The sequence below is a fragment of the Leopardus geoffroyi genome, chromosome C2 (genome assembly GCF_018350155.1).
Source record: "Leopardus geoffroyi isolate Oge1 chromosome C2, O.geoffroyi_Oge1_pat1.0, whole genome shotgun sequence".
In the NCBI taxonomy this organism is placed as follows: domain Eukaryota; kingdom Metazoa; phylum Chordata; class Mammalia; order Carnivora; family Felidae; genus Leopardus; species Leopardus geoffroyi.
The window spans coordinates 27,200,806-27,226,831 of NC_059333.1; the positions used below are offsets into that span (position 1 = coordinate 27,200,806).

The following is a 26,026-nucleotide window of genomic DNA, read 5'->3' on the forward strand; positions in this document are numbered from 1 at the left end:
TGGTCTATAATATATTTCAAGTTTCTTTCTGCACAGCATGTGATATAGACAAATTGTACATTTTAAGGAGACACAGATAGTTGTCTAGTGGGAACCACCTATTTCAGAGCAGTGGAGCACTTTGGGGAAAGATTCTGAGTGCTTCTGTGGGATGCCATCATGGAGCACTGCTTGGGAGCAGTGGATGGTTGTCAGTGGCCACAGTGACAAAATCACTGTGCCTCTCTAAATATTGCACCTCTTTGGTTTTAATAACATATATGTTAACAAAACAAGCTAGTGAAATCTCCTGACTGAGAGATTTCTTCCTATTGTGCTATTCCACGAGTTTTAATATGTTAAGCCACTGATGTGCTAAAGAGCCTCAGTAGAAATGCAATTATTGCCTATATATATATTTTTTGTTTTGTTTTGTTTTGTTGTTTGAGAAAAGCTGCTTATGACCAAAAGTGTTTCAAAAGTCACTGGCTATTGCTGAACTTAGAGTAATATTAAAAGTACTTCAAATATTAAAAGTACGTATTGTATAAAAAACCTGTATCTGCCGCTACTATCCATCAAATGGCTGACTTTAATATATTTTTTTGTTGAAGAGCATTTAAGTCAAAAGGTCACAGTTAATGTTCCTAATACTCTCAAGGTCAAGATCATTAAATACGTAGTACAATGATGTAGAAGCACCACTAACACAGGTCCAAATCTTGACATCGACACTTCCTAGTCCCAAAACTCTTGAAATATTACTTAAGGACTCTGAGCCTCCCATCTGTAAAATAGGGATGATTATTCCCACCTTTGATGGCTATTTATAGGAGTATTATTTTTTTTTATCTTTGAAGAATGTATTTTTGGGGCAAAAATGAAGTCATCAATGCTTTCGAAACCAGAGTCTTCCATTTATTACAAATAAAAAGTTGACACCGTCAGAACTAACCTAGTTTGTTTCCGAAGCCAGGCAAACACTAACCCTGTCATTGCTAGCTGAGCCTCTCCCATACAACGTTCCAGTCTGTTCCACCATAGGGAAGGGCCCACCCTCCCATCCAACCTCTAGGGCTAAAGGCAATACATCCAGATGTCCATAAAAATCACAAAGTTTTCTCATCCACATCTCACCAAGTTTATCAATTTGGAGGAAGGAGTATCTCAGCCGTTAGGGATTTTGAGTTTCGCAGAATCTTCCATTCAGCTACACCAACAAGTTGTAGTTGTAGCTGAATCATTGCATCAATGACTGGTCTGTATAACACTTTCAACAGCAGGGCTCAGTCACTTTAAAAAAATGTTCTAGACAGGATAAAAGGGTTCCATCAGCACAGTAGTAACAAATGAGTCAGTTTTCTAATTACCTCCAAGGTCAAAATTTTTGAAATTCTTTTAGTAATACTCTTAGGAAAGCAAATTATTGCTGAAGTAGTAATGAGTTGATTATAATACATCTGTGAGCTTACACGGAGTAAAACTTCTTTCATTCCCTGGTCCAGTGCAATCCCTCACCTTCCATTTCTCCTTCTTCCTTTAACTATCAATATGGCTTCCCAGAAAAGTTGTAGAAAAACTTGTCTATTCCTGACTCCAAAGAAGAGAAATCTATTTCAAGACCAAGAAAACGTGGTCAAGAACAGGTCTTTACCTGACGGAAAAGTTATGAATGACAGTAGTTTACCACTATTAAGTATGTAAGTAGCACCAGGTAAAATGCATAATTAAAAAAAAAGCTGATTTTCCAGAAATGTAGGTTAATAGTTATTGTTTTTAATCCAATACAAACAAGCAGTTTACCAGTATTCCCTATCTAAACCATTGTACCAACATCTTACTCTTGCTATTTTCTTTATCATTAGGCCAAGAAAATATAAACATTTCTTACACATGCACACACACATGTGCACGCCATCTTGTGAACATGCATATAAACATACACACACTTTTCCCAGCAATAGCCGAATCATTTTTGCACATCATCAGGGACTATATAATATAAATGGCATAAAGGCACAGCGTGTGTAGAGGGGGTCTACATACTGACTAATCAATGTTCACAAACGTGCTGTAAGTTTTGCTCTGGGGTTATAATTTCCAATACTTCAATGGTTCTGCCACCGAAATAGAAATTGTCCCAGGTATTCATAAGTATTAATTTCCTTCATCTAGTAAACCTGGTAATGATGCTTCCAATCCAATTTAAAATCCATTAAAATGTGTGACTTTTAAACCCATTATAATTTAGCTCATTTCTGTGAAATTTAGTTAGAAGAAAACAGCTGTGCATTTGCACATCTGTAAATTACTTTTAATTGCACTTTTCTCAAGTGAGAAAGGAGAAGCTTAACCTACAATGCAATTTGTATACCTGACCACACGAATGCTAGTTAACACCTGTGCTTTAGGTATAATTTCATTTTGGGCTACATAATCTCATCTCACTAGTAATCCAGACTTCTATGTGATTTAGCTACTCCACATTTGATCTCGAGCAGACTTTAAAATGGAAAGTGGAGACTATAAGATATTTGATTACCTTAAGTTATTTACTTATCTAAGAAAGAACAAATTTCATAGGTAGACATGGCTAATTCTGTCATTTAAAAATGTGTAAATACAATTATATTCATTTTGAATGATTTGGATATTGAAAATTAAAACGAATTCCAGATATGTGGTAGCTTGACAACTTACATTTTTTTCTAAGACCTATTCATTTAATAAATCAGCCCTCTGTCTTATATCAGGCATTTAGAACTACTGATTAGCAAAGTCAATTACTGCCTTCCAGTCACAAATAGCAGTTTCCAAATTAAATTGGTTGGCACAAAAATATGTCAACAGAAAAATGTTATCATTCCATAAATATTTCTGAACTGATTATTGCTGGGTTTCATCTGCCAAAATTACAAATCATTCTCTTTCTACATTCTTGTTGATTCATTTCCTGATAATCGAAGATGTTTTAGAAATAGTTACATCACACTTGAGTAGGAATTTTCTGTGCATCAACCTTTTTGAACGTTCTACCTGAATGTATTTAAGACTGACTCTTGACCTAAAAAAAAAAAAAAAAACAAAAAACAAAAAACTCTCTAGAGAATATCTATGAATGGAGGACTCTAGGAATGGAGAGAAAAGAACATGTGATCGGGTTAGGATCCCAAAGAACAAGCAATGGCAACAGAGATATAATTTTCAAAAATGCTCTACTAGCAGAAAGTACACATATCTAAATCATCATGCTTCATGAAAAATGTAAGAGAAAAATTTTTAAAGAAATGCTTTTAAAAAGTAACTCGCAGATGACATCTCAAAAAGAATTAATCCTACAAGTTTAATTTCAGGACAATAGCTTCTATCATTTAAATATTTCGGACACACAATATATATCGATATATATTATTTTAAACACAAGACAGTTTATAAACTCACAAGTAGAATATACACATTGTACAGTTTTTAGCAACTCAGCCTTTCATATACAACTGTCTGTGTTCTCCAGGAAAGTGCCCAGGTTTAGGGAAGAATGAAGAACTAATTATGTTTGCTAAGGGTGAGTTAGCTTGGTTATTATGTTGATTTGGTCATCCGATTGAGCTGACCTACTCAACCTGGTGATTTTTTTCAAAAAATCACCATACACAGCACCCTGCCTCTGCCAAAGTATCCACAACAACGTACCGTCCAATGAACGATAACGATGAACGTGTTCTGTTGCAACCCCTCTCTCTAAAAAATTTCTGAGATTAGTGATGTGGAGCTCTGAAGTAAGACTATGGGATTTAACATGGGAAATGGCTGGATGGACCATCAATCATATAGCCTGGACCACAACCATCCCCTTGCTGCCTTTTTCTCAGCTGTTCCTAAGTGAAGAGTAAATGAAGGCTGCTCTTTGAGCCCACTGATCATCTCTCCAGTTCGTTGTTTATGTGTGAACACAAAGTTGCGATTATTTGCTATAAAAATATACCATGTCATTAATCTCAATCTTATTTTCTATTTTAGTTTTATGACTGATGTCCACAGAAGGCCCATGTATTCCTCATGTTTAGATAACCATTCAAAGATACAATCGCTCCTTTGAAAATCTCCACAAATAGTAAAGTAGTTGATAATCCCAGCAGGGAAATTTTTTAAAAATATTTTCAAGCATCTCCCTCCCACTACACATGTTGACTTCTTATGTTCATGGGAGAAACAGAAAGTAAGGCATCGCTTAGTCGCATGGTATTTTTAAAGAGAACTATTATGCAACATTTTAATAATAGCAAAGTGGAGGCAATTATAAAATGAGTAAATATCGATAGTGTTTGAGGCAAAAGATGGAATTTCGTATTTTCTATCAATTAGTAATTATTTAAAGCCAGTAGTAATCAAATATCTAGAATCCTCGCTCAAACACGTAAATGACCAGTCACTTGCACTAAATATTCAGTGCTTTAAATGATCCCAATCACCAGATTCACTGTGTTTGCCTATACTCAATCAAACACAGACTAGACTTCAATAAGATACTCAAACTTTTGGCTTATTTAGAGCAATATGGAATAATAATAAACTTAGGGCTTCTTACTACACTTTCTAGCCTAACGCTCATAAGAGAGATACCTCAGGAGATAGGCAGAAACTTAGATCGACAAACCTACCTGAATACATAAACAAGAGAAAACTCAGTGTTTTTAGAAAAAAATATTGAGCACCAAAAGGAGATCCCTTTGTTGATCATGACTTTGAGAGAAGAATATACAGATAGGCATAAATCATCATTGTTCAAATATATAATAGGTCAGGTTGCTTGTAAAATAAGCCCTACCATGTTTAAAAACTTTATCAAATAGCAATATTTACTTTATGATAGTATTTAACCAGATTAAATCAATATTCAGTTAAAAATGCAACAAGTGTAAATCAACCATTCTTTTATATGAAAAAGACTTAAATTCGGAAAACATTATTCTTTTATTCAACATTAATTACATTTAAGTCAAAGCGCAACCTTTCACAAATTACTTGGTTACTTAATGTTAGTTACATGTTGGTCATTTTGAAACAGGATAGTTAAAATACTGCAGCTAATTTTATGGAGAAAGTCTTCCACATGCATTACAGATTGTAATTTTTTTTTAATATTCAAGATGTATTGCATTAATGAAATGAGAAAATATTACTATCGGCAGTTTATGTGAAAAGTATCTCCTTTTATTTTGCACATACTTTTCTCCAGAACAACAAAGGTTAGTGTCTCACGTGTTTCACTTATTTACTTTTGTTATTGCAAATCCAAGATCATCTCACATATACTAATCTTTTATGGCAGAGGTCACTGAAGTTGTGCCAAAATTCAATAATGATGTTGTATCTAGTGTAGCAACACATTTATCTCATCGCTGGAATTCAGACCATTTAGAACAAAGCATTTCATTTAAATGATGAAACACTCATCAAGAATGCCCTCTTGCAGACACTTCTCACATTTAAAAAATTGGGGATAAAATACTGCAGTTGTAAAGCTGTCTTTTCAATATAAAATCAAAGTTAACACTTAATTATGTAATCTCTCTTTTAATTGGGGGACAGAAAGAATTTTATGTGCCTGTTGCATAATTGAAACAAACAAAACTGTCACACTTAAAATGGTAAAGGCCCATAATCTAAATTGACAAATACAAATGAATTTCACTTTTTCTGAAGAGTGAAGAAGTTTCTACTTGTCAAGTGTTTTTAACATTCCTGAAAGGATGGGAAAAATGATAAATGAAACGGACTATTCAAGTTGTTCTTCACAAATAGAATACATTTAACAAAAATATTGAACTATTTTTATTTTGAACAGAAATCGTATTCAGAATATTGTTTTAAAAATGTCAACTCACCAAAGACAATGTAATCGATATCTTGTATTTATGGTCCCAAGTAAAATTAGCTAATAATTCTGCCAAAAAGCCTACACTATTGAAATGCTCAATTACAATTAATAGCTATAGCAAAAGAAAGTAAATTCCTTAGCCTTTTTAGTAGAGTATGGCAAATTCTTCTCAGTACCTACTTTTTCTACCTCAACTCAAAAACATTTTTCAGTAATCATGTACAATTAAGTTTTTTTCTGAACTTACAAACTAACATATCTGTGTGCTCTAAAAGTTCTATATTTTGTGTCATTTACTTTGCTATTACCTCTAATTAACAACAACAACAAAACCTGAAATTTTCAGTAGAAAATTTAGTATATCTTAGAGAAATATTCTGCCAATTTCAAATAAGTGAAATAATTGATTTAAAAATAATAGAAAATGAAAACAAAAAAGTGTTGTTATGGCAGCTAAGATTAAAGTAAAAATAGAATTCAAAAATAATTTTTAAGCCCGAATCACGCTGAATAAGACAAGCGACCTTATTGTTCTTGCACCTGTTTGACAATAGTTAATGATAACATGTTCCTGTTTTATCCGAATTTTGTAATGCTATGTATTAATTTCTTTTTAAAAAGTATCAAAGATTGCATTAAATGAGGACTCCACTGTCAATTCACATAGAACTACAGAACTTCTCCAGGTAAATTTCTATAAATAGCAGATATGTACTGTCTTTTCTCACTTGAAAATATCTATATATTTTAATGTTAACTGATGTAATTTCAAACACTGCTTGACCTAGTGCAACTAGCAACAAGGTATAACAGGATCATAATTCAGCCCACAGCAACATACACACAAAAATTATATGAACATAAATTATATCTAAACATAAATTGATCTGAAGGAAATCAAGATACATTTCCTAATGCTAAAATTTACTTCAGGTTAATTTCCACTGTTTCTATGGCCCAAATTAGTAACCTTTGTGTAATAATAAAGGGAACATAGACATAATGACATACATGGAAAACATACCTATTAAGACAGCTCTAAATCATATTTTTTCAAAGGGGGACTAAATCGGGTTCTCATTAATATTTTAAAGAGAAATATGATTATTTCAAAGTAATAAAGTTTCACTCTAGATTACTTTCGAGTAACATATAAGGCAAAATAATATTTAGGACAGGGATAATAGGATTTCTTAAAAAGAAACAGCAACTGAGATCCTACTTTTCTGCTTTTAAATATTCTGCAGTGTATACTTTTAATGTCTAAAGGTACTGCTGAAAATGGCTATATAAAATCTGAGGTTGTTAATGTCTGATTACTGTAGTATTGCATCGCAACTTAAGAATTTAACTCTTAAAATACTGGCGTGTTAAATAACGTATCGACTCACATGACCAAATTCAGTTATAGTAAAATCAAAATCAACAGTTCCAAAAATTGGGTGTAAGGTGCCTTTCGGCTTCAGAATTTCTTTCATGAAAAATCATCTTTTTAATTGCAAAAAGCAACTGAATACAATCATTTAAACTTATCCAGTCATGTTTATATAACAAACATTTCTTTAAAACATTTGTTAGAAATACTATCAAGGTGTTCATAAATTTTTAATATCATATACTAAAAGGTAACATGTTTTAGAATCCAAAGGCCATGACATTTAAAATATACAAAATTCCTATTGAAACCATGTGAAGCTTAATTGTGCGTACAACGAAACTTCTAGAAAACTTCATTACTTACTGTTCATTGAGTATTGCTTACAGAGATGAACAGTTTTAAGAATTCATCTGTTATTTATCTTGAAGTGTTTTGAATAACCCTTTCGTATGGTATACATCTCAATGAGATGACCACCCCTACTCTGATCTGCTGAGAAAAACAAAAAAATAAATCGGTAAATTTTCTTCAAGACTGTTCTTGTTCTAACCTATTGTAGGTGGCCACAAGCAGGAATTCATAATGAGGAAAAGCAACAATATCAGGAAATTTTTTTACGCACTTGTTTCATATGAGCTGTATAAAGTCATTTTGACGTGCCTACACAACTGGTTGTGGCAGCTTTCAGACGTGATTTCTAATCAAAAAAAAAAAAAAAAATTTGCTCCGGGTTCTTTACAGAAAGCTTGCCGCTGGGAAGTTGATTTTGGCCAAGTGCCAAAATCATGTGCAAAGGGGCCTCATTAGGGATTCATGGCAGCCTTCAGCGCTAACAAAAAATGTGACCCAACAGGCTAAATCAGCGACTAAAACTAAAAAGTAAGAGACAAAGACAACTTACTTAATATTCCTTCCAAAGCAACATTAAACTTTTTTTTTGGTAATTAAACCCTTGTTAGTCTAATGCAGTGTTCCTCTGTCCTTAAATGATTGTACAATTACTCTTTAAAACTTGTCAATTTCCCTTCTAAATACACTTTCTTTCTGTGGCAGTTTAGACAGATTTTGCTATATAGTAAAACTCTATATCCACTATAATCAGTTCAATAGCAGAAAACAAAATCGTAAAAATGCAGACCACAGTATTCCCTTAAGATTTAAACAAACAAACAAAAAATAGGCAAACAATACGCAGTACCTTGTAAACTTCTCCAAAAGTGAACATGCACACTCCAAAGTCATGTCGATTGTGAGGAATCATTCTTACTGCCCAACTTTTCCCCCAAAAAGTAGATTTGATATGTAGCCTTACCTAGATGTCTTCTGGCTTTTCTGCAGATCAAAAAGTTTCCTGCCTAAGCACACAGATATTCTTTCACAAACCATAAAGGCCCTTTTATGAATCCAGCACTGTAACAGGCTGCTTTCCACACCACGTTGAGAGCCCAGTGCGTCAGCTCCCAAGATAAAATACATTGCTAATACACAATTAGTGGGAGAGGTTGTCTATTGGAGAATTTATCTTAACGAAAGAAGGAAAAAGAAGGGGTTTTTTTTTTTCTTTTCTTCTTTTTCTTTTCTTTCTTGTTCTTTTTTTTTTTTTTTTTTTTTTTTTTTTTTTGGAAAAAGCAAAGAGGGTGCGGTCAGATGTTAGCTTTGCCTGAGAAAAGGGCCCTACACTGCACTAGTACCTAAATACTAGCAGAAGCTGCCTGGGAAGAGAGCCAATGGAAGGACTTTGTTTGACCCAGCTGCCAATCTCCCCTGAAGCCGTGCGCCAGACTAAACACTCACACTATTTTAACTCAAATCAGGCTACAGCAGCTGTTTGCTTTCCGGCTCTGAGCTCTGCACCCACCATGGCCTGTTCAGTTCACCCACCCGGCGAGCTCTGCTAGCTGCCTGGCTGAAATCTGTTCCGGGTTGGGATTTGTCACTGGACAGCAAATTTTAACCCTATTCCTCGTGGTAAATATGGACTGTGCCCATCAGCATTTGGATCTGACAATTTGGGATCATTTTAATGATCTTTTAAAAGAACAGTGATATTTTATCATAGATGAGAATTGAGATTTGAAGGACTCATACATTTCTTTGAAATCCTAACCTAAACTCTTCTGATGTGTTCAAGTTAACCCATGCATCTCTAAGAACAAAGATGGTACCTGTTCACCCTAATAGCAAGATAGAAAGTTGAGGTCACAAGACTAGAGAGACTCACATCATTCTAAGAGTTAGTACTGACTACTTTACACTCTGGAAAGTTCCTCCAGAAGCAACACTGAGGCACACAAGTAGTTTGTTTTCTTTGTATAAAAAAGTGCCAAGGGGCCCAATTTACCTTTCCTAAATTTCTAAGCGTATTTAGCTATTAGGCTGAGTGTAAAAATTATATCCTGAATTGTAAAACATTAAAATTTGCCCACTGGTAATCTCAAGTGGAAAGGAAAGAGAAGTTAGTCAGGGAAGTACAGTTTAAGCAATCGTCAAAATTATCTGAAGTAGCAGAGAAGAGATGTGATAACAAAGGTCTATTCCACACTAGACAGGAGCCAAACATTGTATATGTGGAGAAAATAAGTCAGTAAGTCATTCAACGTATGGAAGAGACAGGAGTTAAGAGGAGTGTGATAACATGGCTGTCACCAAGTTATTCTTACTCGTGACCAAACCCCTAATTATGGACAACAATGGTGAGAGAATTCATTTAGAGATTTTAGTTTTTGCTGCTGCAATGGGGTAGAAAGATGTCTCTTCATTTAGGTCAAATAGCCAGTAAGACTTTTATTTTATTTTTAACCTGAATTGGTTCACTCTGTAGTCAGAAGATGAGTGAAAAGAAATGTTTTCAAAGTACGGTGAAAGTATGTCCAGGAATGTTTTCAGAAAGTTCTGTTTTAAGCAGAGTTTACTTTGTTTCTATTTCTGCCCCCAAATGATATGTCTGTTTTCTTATCTTAGAAACTAGAGATCTAAGTTACAAAAATTGTAATTTTATAATAAAATGTTATTTCCTCAGATGGGAAGTGGTGAATATGGTTATAGAGAGGTTGAACTATTAGGTTTTATGGGTGCACATAAACTGAAAGACCCAATTCATTAAAAATGCATGTCAAGATAATATTGTAGAACAGGTAAGTTACCATCCTTCTTCTGACAATAATACATGTACAAACCCAGAAGATTCCCATTGGATCTGGTTTCCGACATAGTACACTTTGATGCTCAAAATTCCTATGGAATCAGATAAAATGCTGGGAAATTGTTTCTTCTGTGCCCTTTTCATTCAATTCAAGAAAATATTCAACACATTTCTCTGAATGGTCTATTACAACCTATCAAGTATGTGCCTCTGCAACAGCTATAAAATGGTGAACCTGTAGTAGCATTTGTTCATCTCAGTAGTTACTTCTCTTATACTGCGTTCTGCATTTCAATCTTCTCCTTAGATGCCCGTGCACAAAGCAGTTGGTTCACATCATGAGAGCTATGGGCTGAAATGTATTCTCTTCCCCCATTTCATATGTTGAATTCCTCACTCTCACGACCCCAGAATGTGACTGTATTTGGAGACAGGAACTTCATTAAAGAGATAACTTCATCCAACGGGGTCATTAGGGTGGGCCGTTATCCAATAATGACTAGTCAATGTCCTTACAAGAAGTGATTAGGACACAGATACAGAGGGAAGATCATGTGAAGACACAGGAAGAAGTCCAGCTGCAGCCAAGGAGAGGGGTTCAAAAGAAACCAAACCTGCTGGCCCTTGATATTGGACTTACAGCTGCCAAGACTGTGAGAAAATAAAACGCCAATCTGAGGAAACTAATACAATACCTATGTAAAAAGGAGTGAAAAATTGTTTTATTGCTGGAATACAATTTGTTTCTATACTCAGGTGTTTGATTTTGTCCAAGAGATGAAGGAAGTGCACATAATACTATTTTCCAGAAAAGGGGAAAAATTATGTGTGTGCTGAAATTTTATATAAAAGTCATACATGATGTTAAGAATGAAGGACAATATAATACAATTGCCACTCTTCCTCAATACTTCTCAATTCATATTTTGAACAGGAATATTGTGCTTAAGTCATTGTCTGGTACATGATAAAATAGTATGTGCACAATTTATATGCACAGGCTTTGCAAAGAATTATGGAAGACATAGGTGCTTAGCTTTTCCTTTAGGACAATAAAAAATGGTGTGTAAATCTTTGATTTTGTAAGACAGTTTTGATGCATGGGCAATTATAATCAAGGCTTGACAGTAGACAAAAATTTCATATCAAGAGTTGGAAACACAAAAGGACAGTCTTTGAAGCGGAGAGTTCAAATAACTTTTACAAAGGGAAGAGGCTCTAAAGGGAGAAGAGAAATGTAGAAGAAAGTCTGGATAAAGGTAAATGAAGTGAGACTGACGGTAATCAAAGATAAAAACAAGTCAAGGATTAATGAGAATATCCCAAAGGGAAACCATATTTTTCCAGATAATTAAGGGAAGGACACCCCACATACATGAAGTTGAAAGCAACAAGTTAACAATGAGAAATGGATTAGTGTAGAAATACTTTTGTTATTGTGGTAGGAAGAACTTCGAGTTGCCCACAAGATTCCCACTCCCTCGTGTACACTTGTATAATATTTCCTCAGAGGTTGGGTAGAACCTGTGAATATGATGAGATGGTTGCTCTGCTGGTTAACTTATCAGCCTATGAGCGTCAATGAGATCTCCATGTAAAGTTAGTAGAGGGAGAAAGAAGTCAATACTAAATGAACACACTTGACCAGAAGACGTAAGGAAAAGGTGACTAGAATTACCACTGCAAGGAGATAGTGTTTTACCTAGCAATGATCCCCACCAGCTGACATGAGGATGTGACTATTCATTCATCTTTTGATTCAACTCATCCTCTCAAAACTTCTATTTAATGCCCACGTTGAGTAGAGCATGGGCTAAGTGCGTGGGATAAAAAACATGGCCGCAGACGTCATGTTCCAGATAGTCTAATAAACAGAATGCTGAGGTAATGTCCAGTGGTCTTGTGAATGTGACAGAATGCTATAAAAATATTGATATTTATCACACACTCAAGCACTTAAACATGTTACTGTGAAAGACATTATCATGGAAAACAAAAATAGTTTTTGTCCCCCCATAGCTTCATGGTGACATTGTCTTAAGGTACCTCCATATGTCAATGCTTGTGTGCAATTATGACTGTTAGTTTCACTTGTCTTTTTTGGTATACATTTCCTTTATTATTTCCCATGGTAGTTGACACCAGAAAGACCATATACCTTTTGAAATGCTAATATTTGATAATAAGATCCAAGACATAATCCTTGTCCACAAAAGCCCTTTATTCCTCCAAAGTAAATAGCAAACTGCACTATAATGGCTTTCACTTTAAGCAAGATATACTACTAATAACAGTACTACCTTGAGAAAAACTATTTCAAATAAATGTCAAGTGTAAATTGAATGTGATCATGGAAAACTCCAATTATTATAAGGAAAATGATCTTAAATGACTATGTAAATATTTTCCATGAAGATCCTTAGCAAATATTTAAAATAAAACATAATACAATATATATTTCTCAAAATGGAAAGAACTTTTTAAAAAACTTCCTGCCAGGGGTAGCAAATGGAAGGGCACAGAGGCACATAGAACACACATACAAACAAATATGATCTCCCCCTCTCTCTCTGCCCTTTCCCTGCTCATGCTCTGTCTCTCTCTCTCTCAAAAATAAGTAAACATCAAAGAACTTTAAAAAAAAAAAAGAAAAAACAGAAGGCAGAAGAGTGGTTTCCAGGTGCTGATGAGGAGATGTGGTCAAAGGGTAAAACTTTCAGTTATAGCATGAATACATTTTAGAGATCTAATGTAAAGCATGGTAAGTATAAATATCAACGCATTGTAGACTTAAAATTTGCTAGGAGAGTAGATCTTAAGTGTTTTACCATACATACACACACACCGGTAACCAAAGGAGGTGATGGATATGTTAATTAGCTTGATGTTAGTTAGTAATCATTACACAAGGCATACTCACATCAAAACACCACATTATACACCTTAAATATATACAACTTTAAATTTGTCATTCCTCAATAAAGCTGGAGAAAAATAAAAATAAATTTTAGAAAGAACCCAGTATAGTGGTCTTTCTTTCTCAAGTTGGACCCCAAACTTTGTATTTGGAAATCCTCCCTAAGTCATTCTACTTCTTTTTCTTCTCCTTTTCATATACTTAGAAATAGATTTGTTATGCTACATTCTTTATAACACAGTGTTGGATGACCACCTAAAGTAGGAATGATATGTTCTACCTTAGTACCTGCCATAACAATACCAGCCATAATAATGGCTAGTTTTTTTTTTACAAATTTGTACCGTGCCAGAATTACTAGACCAAAATTCTTTTACTTACTTTTTCTTTTTCATAAAAAAAGTGTGCAAAGGACTAGAACGATAGTGAGGATGAGATCTAGTGAAAAGCTTGCAGATGCAGATATTTTCTGAGAAAACCCCAATTTACAACTTTTTAAAAGTAATATAGGAAATTTCTTTATTTTTTTAAATGTTTATTTTTGTTGTTGTTTTGAGAGAGAGAGAGGGAGAGAGAGAGAAACTGCACAAGTGGGGGAAGGGCAGAAAGAAAGGAAGAGAGAAAAATCCCAGGTAGGCTCTATGCTGTGGAGCCTGAGGCAGGGCTTGATCTCAGGAACTAGTGAGATCATGACCTGAGCAGAAATCAAGAGTTGGATTCTTAACTGACTGAGCCACCCAGATGCTTCCCCCCAATTTATAGCTTTTAATGGCAAGTTCCTAAGAATGTGCCTCTTATAATTATGCTTCCAATCAACCAGTGGTGAGTGATCTTAAATAAAGAGCAATAGTAGCAAATAAAATGCATTGTTCACTAACTACTGAACTAGTCCTATGACTTAATCTCCTTAAAATCTTCACTCCAGTACAGTGAAATACATTCTATTGTATTGAGTTGAATAGTCTCCCCAATATTCATGTACCTCTGGTACCTGTGAATTTGAAATAGGGGATTTGCAGATGTAATCAAGTTTAGGTGAGGTTATACTGGATTAGGTCCTAAACTCAATATGACAGGTGTGCTTATAAAAAAAGGAGAGAAACTTAGAGACTGACACACACATGGAGAATGCCATGAGACCATGGGAGGCAGAGATTGTAGTGATGCATCTACAATATAAAGAACACCAGGGATTGTTGGCAAAATCATCAGAAACCAGAAGAAAGTCATGGTTTCCCTAGAACCTCCAGAAGGAACCAATGCTGCTGATTCTTTGATTTCTTACTTCTAGCCACCAAATGTGAGAGAATACATTTCTGTTGTGTTAAGCCACCCAATTTGTAGTAATTTGTTATGGTAGCCCTAGGAATCTAATACATTATTATTATTATTATTATTATTATTATTATTATTATATAGATGAGGAAGTGAGACCTAAACAAGTTCAATATTGTTCAAATAAATGGAAAAACAGAATTAAATAAAAAAATCTGACACCAGAGCATAGGCTCCTGATCACTATGTATACTGTCTCTAAGGTAATCTTTAATTGTGTGCTCATTATACAACAGGCATCTATAAGTGTTTTGTGTAGTATAATCATTGTTTAGGTTAGCTGTTTTATAACATTTCTTGCGAATTATCCATATTATCCCTTTAGTGCATGAAACTAGGTTCATTGTCATGTTCTCTCTCCCCATTCTGGACACTTGTGGGATGCCCTTCCTTCCAGCACTTTGTTTGGCTCTCTTCCATTGGGAGACAGCATGGGTATGAACTCAATTAGATTTTCCTGACTAATTCCTAACCAAAGTCTAGTTTAGCATTCCTTCTATGTGTTAGTACAATACCTATTTCTCAGTAACATAAAAAAATCTATTGTGATTTGCTTTTCTCAATTTCCCAAGACTTTAAGAATGGGGGACTGTGCTTCCTTAGTCTACTCTCAGTAACCCACACAGTCTTTAGCATCGAGCAAGCACTCCTAAGTGTCATGTATTACTTAAAGAAAAAAATTACCAAGTGGAATATTAAAGTTAAATAAAACAAAAGTCTTGAATTACACAGAAAATATAGATGGTTACAGATTAATTCAAAATTTGAATATATACAGAAAAATACAAATTCAAATACAAGAGGAAACTGGATTCTGGAGAGTGGACAGCATTTTTGAGTCATTTCATACTGTCATTAATAGACTTGAGATTTATTTTAATGAATGAATAATGTAACACTCCACTTAAGTGATTTTCTTATTTAGAGTGTTTGTTCTCTTTCATGGGGTGAGTATATTTTTGTCATCCAGAGTATTCTTATGTTTGAGTTTTTTATGGTTGAATTGTGTCCCTCAAAATGTTATGTTCATGTCATAACCACTGATACCTATGAATATGAACTTATTTGGCAGTAGGGTCAATGAAGAGGTAATTAGTTAAGATTAGGTAATACAGGGGCATCTGGATAGCTCAGTAAGTTCAGCATCCAACTTCGGCTCAGGTCATGATCTTGTGGTTCATGAGCTCGAGTCTCGCATTGGGCTGTGGGCTGACAGGTCAGAGCCTGGAGCCTGCTTCAGATTCTGTTTGTCTCTCTCTCTCTCTGCCCATCCCCTGCTCGTGCTCTGTCTCTCTCTGTCTCTCTCTGTCTCTCTCTCTCTCTTTCTCAGAGATAAATAAACACTAAAAAAAATTTAGGTAATACAGAAGTAGGGTGGGTCTTAACTCAGTATGACTAGTGTCCTTATAAGAAGAAAAGACACATAGACACAGACACCCAGAGGAATGACAGCCATGTAAGGACTCAAATTCACAACGGGAACACCATGGGACAATGGAGACAGAGACTGAAGGGATTTCCTCCAAACTGAGGGTACCAAGGCTTGCTAGAAACTACCAGAAGCCAACTGAAAGGCATGGAAAAAGAGTTCAACGGAAGCATGGCTTGCTGACACCTTCATTTTGGACTTCTGGCCTCCAGAACTTTGAGAGAATAAATTTCCGTTGTTCAAAGCCACGCAGATTGTAGTACTTTCTTATGGAAGCCCTAGCAAATTAATACAAGTGTCTTTATCTTGAAATGTAATCACAATGAATTATATTATGGGTTCCCCACTTTCTAAAGCACCTGCTTTGGGTTCACGGACTTTTAAAATTTTAACTTCTTAAATGTTTACAATCATTACAATTTTTTGGAATCTAAAACAAATCGCAATAACAAAAACTTGATATCTTAACACATTATATATGTTCTAATAATAACGTTGTTGTTGTTAAAACTTGAAGATAGGTATAAAATTTATTGAAATGGAACATAGATCTCTCAGGAAAAAGACACTGATGGCAAACAGACTTGCACTTTCATCTGGCCAGCCCCCAGCCCTTTCACCACAGCATTCCCCACACATGAAACAGATTACATTTCAAATTTATAGCCTTCAGAAGAAATCTGAAATGCTCAATTGTGGGAACGAAAGGCCCGTTATAGTTCTGATGTATCTAGTCCATACTTCACAACACCCATGTGATTGTGTATGGAATGCTGATGAGGTTTTAGGGTTAAAATCTCAAGACAGCCAAAAACGTGATTAATATTAGCCTTTTGGAGCAAAGGTCTAAAATAGAAAACATTTTATTTTATTAATAAAACTAGTGGGACGTAAAACTGAGCAGATATGCAGGTATAACCCATAACCTTCAGTAGTCCTCTCAGAGCATAAGGTACCTCTAATCTCACAAATAATATCACTGTAATTAAATGTAACAAAAGCAGAGATCAAGAATGTGCACGGCCACTAGGGACATTAGCCAAAGTGCAAAGTATGCTATTTGTCTTGGGAAACTTCTCACCTCTTGGTAAACTCTCTTAATCAGACCTCAGGCATCCAGTGCCCTCATGCTGCCCTTTGGCTGTCCTAGGCTCCCCTGGCCCATTGAATGCCAACGTCCCCTCCTCCTTGGAGCAGCAGCCCTGTGTTTTAAAATCAAACTTCCTGTCAGAAAACTCCAGTTTCCTCAGGCTGCTGCTTTTGGCAGGCTCTAAGAACAATCCTAATTTGATAATCTGATTAAATTAATTCAAAGTAAATTGTGAATGGCTAATAGCCTAAATTTTTGAGAAGCTGAGTTCTTGACAATCTAATTTGTCGAATATGCAAAGGATTTGAACTGGAAACTTTCTTAGTGTCTTTCCTTTATACTCAAATTTCCTCCATTGCTTGCCTGCTCGCCTTCCTTGCTTCCTTCCTTTTTTCTTTTCTTATCCATCCATCCATTCCTTTCCTTCTTTTCCTACCTTCATTTCCATTCTCTCTCCTTCTTTTCTCTCTCTCCTTTTCTCTCCCCCACATCTCATTTCTCTCTCTCTCTCATTACTGAGTCAGTAAGGTGACACTTGCTTTTTGCATGTTAACTTATCCATAAATTAAATTCCAGACAGGAATAAAGCCAAGGCAAATGCTTGCTGTCTTTCCCAAGGTAAATGCAACTTCCTCATTCACCAATATTGGCAGTATCTATACTCAGTATTTTCCTCTGCTGGTGACTTTTTAAATCTGTAATGAGACGAAGAAATTATTTAACTAATACTCAGGGTTATATTTTCTACTACTATAATAATCTGTCACCTATTTAAAATGTAAATAGTGCACTTGGAAGTACAATGAGCCATTTCTATTACTATTACTATTACTATTACTATTACTATTACTATTACTATTATTATTATTCAAATACTTAACCCATTACAGCTACTATTGATCAGAATGTCTTTCCCAGAAATATTAGGTATCTTTTATCAGTAATTATTGATATTTGCATCAGGCCATCAATGCAAAGCACATGTATGTCATATATTTATTATGATTAATTTTCCTTTAAAATAATCATTAATAAGGAATACCATGGTTTATATTTTTCTATAAACAATCAAAATAGTTTATATTTATTTCATGGTTTTCTGTGCCAGATGCTATTCTAAATACTTTGCATACAACGATTCATTTAATCCTCAAAAAATATTACGGGTTGGATATTTTTTTTTAAGTTTATTTATTTTTCAAGAGTGGGGAGGAGGGGAAGAGAGAGAGGGAGAGAGCATCACAAGAGTGAGATCATGACCTGAGCTGAAACCAAGGATTGGATGCTTAGACAACTGAGACACCCATGTGCCACTGGCTTGGGCATTTTTATATACTTACTTTCAACAGATGTAGAAGATGAAGGCTTGATGTATTTAAGGTGTGGACTTTCCCAGGATCATACAATAAATAGGTAAGTCATATTTAAAAATCACTGCATGAATACATAAAAGAGTAAGCACTATCTACTCCTCCAGGAATATGCATGTTCCTTTTTTTTAAAAAAGTAAGTTATATAGGAATATTGATTCTGTTTTAAGAATGGATGGAAGGTAGAAGGTGAGGGACTGATAAGAGGGAGTTAGGCTGATATTGAAGGACTGTCTCATGTGGCAAACCAAACAATTTCTGAGAGTATCTTATATCAACCTGGAGGACGGCTAGTGAATGGGATCCTACAACTGGGAAGAGCAGTAAGAAGTATTGTTACTTCCAGATCACTTCCTTTAAGGGGTGGTCCAGAGTAGTGGTAGGGCCATTCAAGCCAGGCTTTGGCAAGTTTATGAATGACATCTCTGGTGGCGAAATGGCGAACAGAATAGATAAAGACACATGAGAAGTAATGTCTCCAGGTGTCTAACCGGTTGGTGAAAGAGAAAATCAGTCACCCTAATTGCTATAAAATAGGAAGAGAAAAATACAACTTAGATTCTTATCAGAATACAGCTGTATGTAATCTAATAATATAGCCCCAACCCAGTATTATTTCATTTGTTTCTATTGAATAAATTGGGACTTTCCAAGACGCATTGCTAAGCAGAATACTATTAGCAGGCCAGACAAGAGACATTTAAACAATTGTTCAATAAATATCATCGCTGACTGTTTAAAATTATATAAGTAATACCTTCTTGAGTTTAAAAAAATCTAGTAACACAGAAGCATATAAAGCGGAAAATAAAGAGGACTTTCTGTCTCTTCTCTATCATTCTATTCCCCTGATATAACTAGTAACCTGTGTGTTTTCAAGACATTTTACTGCATGAACAAATATATACTCTTTTGTATTTATGTAAAATAAATGGACTAAAATTATAATTCTATATATATGTACATAAGGCTATAATGTAAGATTGATATTTTTTTTTCTATCAGAAAAGAAATCTTATACACGTGCTATTACTTGATTTATCTCATTTTCCCCCAAAAAATACATTATGGAAAACTTTTTAAACCAGAACATACAGTCCTACCACAGTCTTTTTCAAAAAATTACAGAATACTCCATAATATGGAATCTTATAAATCATTAAACTATTCCATAACATTTTATCATTTTCTCAAGCTAGATTTTCACACAATTATATATATATTGCCATGTGTATTTAGAGACCTAAGTTCCAAGTCATTACCAATGCAAGTTTTTAATCACAGAAATACTGTCTGTTTTTCTCTATTATCTGGAATAAATAAGATACTAGGGATTTTTTGGAAAAGTCACTTTATCCCATTCCTTCTCATACATTTCACACTAAATATATTGGGGGGCAAGAAAGTGGATGTGAAGCCAATTGGCTGAGTTTAATATACCCTGTAGACCATAGTTAAGTATGTAAAAATTTAATAAACTCAAATTTCCAGTTACTCTGGCCAAAATTTTATGTTCAAGAAATATTAACTGACCATCTTAAAAGTAAATCCTAAATGTTGGGATAGGTAGTTAGGCAAAGGATCCCTCTAATGATTCTAAGGAAAACTCACTGAAGGAGTCAGTGCATCTGGGGTCATCCATGCAGCAGCAGATATATTTTCTTTTCCTTTTTGCTTATCCCCCCTTGGCACTAAAGACACCCTGTGTACAGAGAAATTTTGCAGCTGGGCAGAAGAGACAAGCATCTGGCTAAGAAACAACACTATAACTCAGCGCAACTGTTGGCTTTCTACATTGATCTTATTAAATTTCAACTTGTTCTTCTGGAAAAGAGATTCACTAAGAGAAGAAAAAATATTACACAATTATTTCTGGTGTAATGGCTTAAGCTAATAGGCTTCACATAGCATCTAGGTGGGAAACACATTCACCATCAAATGGGGACATGGCCGGCATGGGAAGTCTTCTTGGGATCATCAAAAACCAAGATAACCTCCCCTCTCTTCCCACCAAAAAATTACCAGGATATCTGAACTACTCCTTTATATCTGGCATATTTAGCAAAAAGGATAAAATTAATAGTCAGTTAGTACAGACACAGGTTGAGAATCTTTGTTAACAGAGTTCAGTGAAAGCAAAATAGTTTGCTGGAATACCAAAGAATCAATATTTTCATTAGTGTAAATGGAAACATCCACACTTCTACTAATGTCCATATTATTAGGGATAAGGATACTGTCCAGAAAGCAGAACAAATAATTTCCCAAGCCTCAAGCTAAGGTAAGGAAAAATTATGACTAGGTCAAAGTTGGTTTTTCTATTTATAAATGCAAACAAAAACAAACAAATAAATCAAATAAACAAAAACAAAACCCTGGAGGGATTAGAGATCAATATTCATATAACAGATATCAATATCAGCAGAATATTTAAATAGTATAAATATTATAATATAATTATAAATAATATAAAAATCTATGGCCATCATAGACATGCACCACTTTCTCAGGCACTGGACGGGTAGGATGGGGTTGGGCAGAGTACAAAGCCAGTAGCATGCCTATACTCATATTCCAGAAATGACTCTGGAACTCTCTTCTCTTATCTTTCCTATGCTCTTTCAACCCTCTATCAACTCATTCTCTGAGAAGCCCTTGAGAGGGTCTTCTGAATAGGATGAGAAGAGAAAAGAAATTGTCTGCAAGATGCTTCTAGTTCCACTGTAGACAACATAGCAAGAAAAGAACAATCCAAGGCACTAGCAATTCTTATAAACTAAATAAAGCTAGCTTGCTTTTGTAAATCAATCAAAAGCCCTTTAATCATCAAGATATATTTATATAACTGTTGCATGCATCAAAACCACAATGAGATACCACCTCACACCTGCCAGAATGGCTAAAATGAACAACTCAGAAAACAACAGATATTGGTGAGGATATGGACAAAGGGGAACACTTTTGCACTGCTGGTTGGAATGCAAAACGGTGCAGCCACTATGGAGAACAGTATGGAGGTTCCTCAAAAAATTAAAAATAGAGCTACCCTATGACCCAGCAATTGCAAAATGCTGATTCGAAGGGGCACATGCACCTCAATGTTTATAGCAGCACTATCAGGAATAGCCAAATCATGGAAAGAGCCCAAATGTCCATCGACTGCTGAATGGATAAAGAAGAAGTGGTATATACATACATATATATACACACACATATATACACACACACAAAATGGAATGACACTACTTGGTGATCAAAAAGAATGAAATCTTGCCATTTGCAATAATGCGGATGGAACTAGAGTACATTATGCTAAAGAAATAAGTCAGAGAAAGGCAAATATATGATTTCACTCATATGTGGAATTTAAGAAACAAAACAGATGAACATAGGGGAAGGCAAGAAAAAATAAGATAAGAACAGAGAGGAAGCAAACCATATAGAGAACAAACTTAGGGTTGTTGGAGAGGAGATGGGTGGGGGAATGGGCTAAATAGGAGATGGGCATTTAAGGAGGGCACTTGTTGGGGTGAGCACTGGGTGTTATCTGTAAGTGATGAATCACTGGGTTCTACTCCTGAAACCAATATTACACTGTATGTTAACTAACTTGAATTTAAATTTAAAAAATTAGCAGTAAAAAAATATATATTGAATAGTTTGAATACCCTAAAAAAATAACCAAATTTTAAGAAATTATAAAGTCTTTGCCTGCTACTTTATAAATCAGTATTATGATCCTAAATATCACCTTAAAAAATTCCATGGTTGTAAGAGCACGAACATGTGTGTCCTAGTCATGTAAGCAATCTTGAATTCTCCCTGATTAAAAATCAAAGTTAAAATCACCTGCCACAGGGTACAGCCAAGTGTCTTTTATACCAAGTTTATCAAAAGAAGTTTATAGTAGTAAACAAAGTTCAATTCAAATATGGTTATGCATCACAACTGCTTGCAATAGTGACAACCACAATTATGCATTTGTTTACATTTTACTTAGTTATTTTTATTTTTTAATGTTTTTGATTAATTTTTGAGAGAGAGAGAGAGAGAGAGCAGGGGAGGGGCAGAGAGAGAGGGAGACACAGAATCCAAAGACAGGCTCCAGGCTCTGAGCTGTCAGCACAGAGCCCGACATGGGGCTAGAACTCACGGACTGTGAGATCATGACCTGAACTGAAGTCAGACGCTTAACTGACTGAGCCACCCAGGTGCCCTGCATTTGTTTACATTTTAAATTGTAGTAGAATTTAATTGGAGAATTGACATATAATATTATACTAGTTTTAGGTGTACAACTTAGTGATTTGACAATTATATACATTATGAAACATGACGATAAATGTAGTTACCATCTGTCACCATATACCGTTATTATATTACCTCTGACTATATTCCTTATGCTGTACTTTTCAGCCACGATGCTTACTTATTTTAACTTTGGGCCTCTTAATTCCCCTCATCTGTTTTGTCTTTTTCACCCCCTGCCACTATCCTCTCTGACAACCACTGGTTTGTTCTCTATGAGTTTGTTTCTCTTTCTGTTGTTATTCGTTTCATTTTTTAGACTACACATATAAGTGAAATCACATGGTATTAGTCTTCCTCTGTCTGTCTTATTTCACTTAACATAATAGCTTCTAAGTCTATCCATGTTGTTGTGAATGGCAAGATTTCATTCATTTTTATGGCTGAGTAATATTCCATTGTGTATATATACCATATCTTCTTTATCCATTCATCTTACCAATGGACATTTAGGTGTCTTTCCTATCTTTACCACTATTAAATAATACAGAAATAAACATAGGGATGCATATATCTTTTTGAATTAGTGTTTTCATTCTTCAGGTAAGTACCCAGAAGTAGAATTAACTGATTCTGTATGTTACTTCTATTTTCAGTTTTTTAAGGAACCTCCATACTCCTTGCAGATTATATGTCTGATAAGGGGTTAATGTGCAAGTTACATAAAGAACTCATACAAATCTACACCAAGCAAACATGTCTGATTATAAATGCACAGAGGATCTGAAAAGACATTTTTCCAAAGAAATACAGATGGTCAACCGACACACAAAGAGATGCTGAACATCACTAATCATCAGTAAAATGAAAATCAAACCACAACAAAATATCACCTCACACCAGTCAGAATGCTGGTATCAAAAAGACAGGAAATAACCAGTGTTGGCAAGGATGGGGAAAAGGGAACCCTCATGAACTACTGGTGGGAATATAAGTTGGTGCAGCCACTCTGGAAAACAGTAGAGAGATTCCACAAAAACTAAAAAAATAAAATAAAATTTAAAAAAGTATGCATTTTATATGTGCGCAACTTACAAATGATAACTACACAACAGAATTAGAAAATTGGCCGCACTGGTCTATTTGCAAGTCACTTACCATTTTGTATATCTCATTCTCTTCTCTATTTAAATCTTGACATCGAGAATTTTCTTTATCTCAGAAGCAGCAACAAGCTCCTGAAAATTAGTTTTATATTATAAAAGATTGCATTTATACATATACATACATACATATATTTCCCCCAGAAAATGGTCAATTTTTTGAAACTACCTTTCATATTTATTAAGAGATATAGGCTCAAAAACAATCAGCAAATTAGTAGATTATGTCTATGAACACTTGATTTTTATTGAATGTTGTCAAGACATCAAATGTGCGGGTTCACCTTTGAAAAGTGCTAAATTTGCATTTATTCTTTTGTCCCTAGGCTAACAGCTGAGTGTTGTTTTTTAAAGCACCCATTTGAGGTGCTAAGAGGTCCTAATTAGATGAATTAAACAAACACAACATTAAGTTTCAGAAATGAAGTGTCAGAACAGATACCTTTTGATCTGCAGATAACTAAGGGAGCAACAGTAAATTGCAAATAATGTGATTGCATTTCCTGCCTCAACATATTGGGTTGGATAAAAAGTTTTACTTTAGTAACTGCCCAAGATATTGCTCTGAGTAATTGAGAGGGAATAGATTATATTTTAGGGACTGCCAGCTGCTTTCATTCTCATTTTTCCTGCCCATGTCAGGAAGGAAGGAAGAAAGGAAGGAAGGAAGGAAGGAAGAAGGAAATAGAAAGGATTCTGTGTTACAGAGTAGCATTGTTATCCTTAAGAGGAGTATGTTGTTTGTAGGGCCACTAAACAAAGTAAAATAGAACAAATAAACATAACAACAACAGCAAACCAGGGGTGATGCATTTTAAGTCAATTCAATCAACCAATATGTAAGTAGGCACTGGGTTCGTTTTCGAGGGCCAACAAGATCACTTGAGGGATTTACAATCCAATGAGGAAAGGAATACAGATATTTCTACAACTAATGATAACACATGAGACAATGAAATTAATTATAAACATGAGCATCTTCTAATTATCTTTGAGGTGGTCAGGGTAAGCATCACTGAGATAAATTTCAACTGTACCAAAATGAAAACTCAGCACATAACACATGGGAAAAGAGAAGAAGAACAATCCAGATTAAGAGAATAACGTGGGTTAGGACAAAGTGTGATGGGAGAATCTAATTCGAGATTTCACCCCAGCCCAAGTCCAGGAGTTAGGGTAGGAGAAAGAAGAAGTTCAAGTTCAAGGGAGAATTAATGATTTTAGCTTGATGGCTAACTGAGTTTGAAGTCTATGGGAAATTCAGATCTAAAGCTCAGGGTGGGTATCCAAATTAGAGGTAAAGATGGAATCATCCAGACAAAGATGGTAACTGAAGCTCTGGGAGCCCTTGGGCTAGCCCAGAGCTTATGCATCAGTATTGTTAGAGAGTAAACCCACGGAATGCCTATAGTTAAACACAAGTTAGAGAAGATGAGAATAATAAAAAAACCTCCTTGGAAGCAGCAAGACAACCAAGAAAGAGTGTACCTCAGATACTGTAAGAGGGTAAGCATTTCACGAAAGAAGAGAGTGGCCAACATTGTCGAACAATGCACACTAGCAGCAGACTCAGCTATGAGAAAGTCATTTGCACTCTTGGTAGGGGCAGGTTCAGTGACACGGTGGGGTGAGAAACCAGACTGCAGACTGACTTGGGTAAACTGGTCAATCAAGTCATGAGTGAAGAAGTTAGCAAAAAAGCAGGATGGGAAGTTTTTCCAGTGGAAAAGCATATTAGAAAATGGAGAACAGGAAGGCAAATACATCCAAAACAAAACAAAACGAAACAAAAAACCTCTAACAATATCATTATAAAGTACTATATTTTAACTGTGGTTTCTGTGTGCTTTCATTGAAGAGGTGCCTCAGTAAAAGCCTGAAATTTTCCAGGCAGAGCAATGAGTAGATCACTTCAAACAATTAAATTTTGGCATCTTGAGTTGTGTGATACCACCCAACTACTAATTTTTAAGGAAAAATATGTGATGTGTGTAATTAAAAAAAAGTTTCATATTTAAAAATATTTTTTGATAAAAGATGCATATTCATATCCATAGAGACTTACGAAGCTCTGGAACACAATCTCACTATAAGTCT

At 35.0% G+C, this 26,026-nt stretch overlaps 1 long non-coding RNA gene across 1 annotated transcript in view; it reads right to left on the reverse strand.

Moving 5' to 3' along the window:
* Positions 1 to 26,026, reverse strand: part of LOC123610698 — a 392,464-nt gene that overhangs the window by 185,817 nt on the left and 180,621 nt on the right. Inside the window, exon 3 of the long non-coding RNA XR_006718253.1 lies at positions 23,925 to 24,004. This is a non-coding gene — a long non-coding RNA (uncharacterized LOC123610698). The remainder of the gene's footprint in view (positions 1 to 23,924; positions 24,005 to 26,026) is intronic.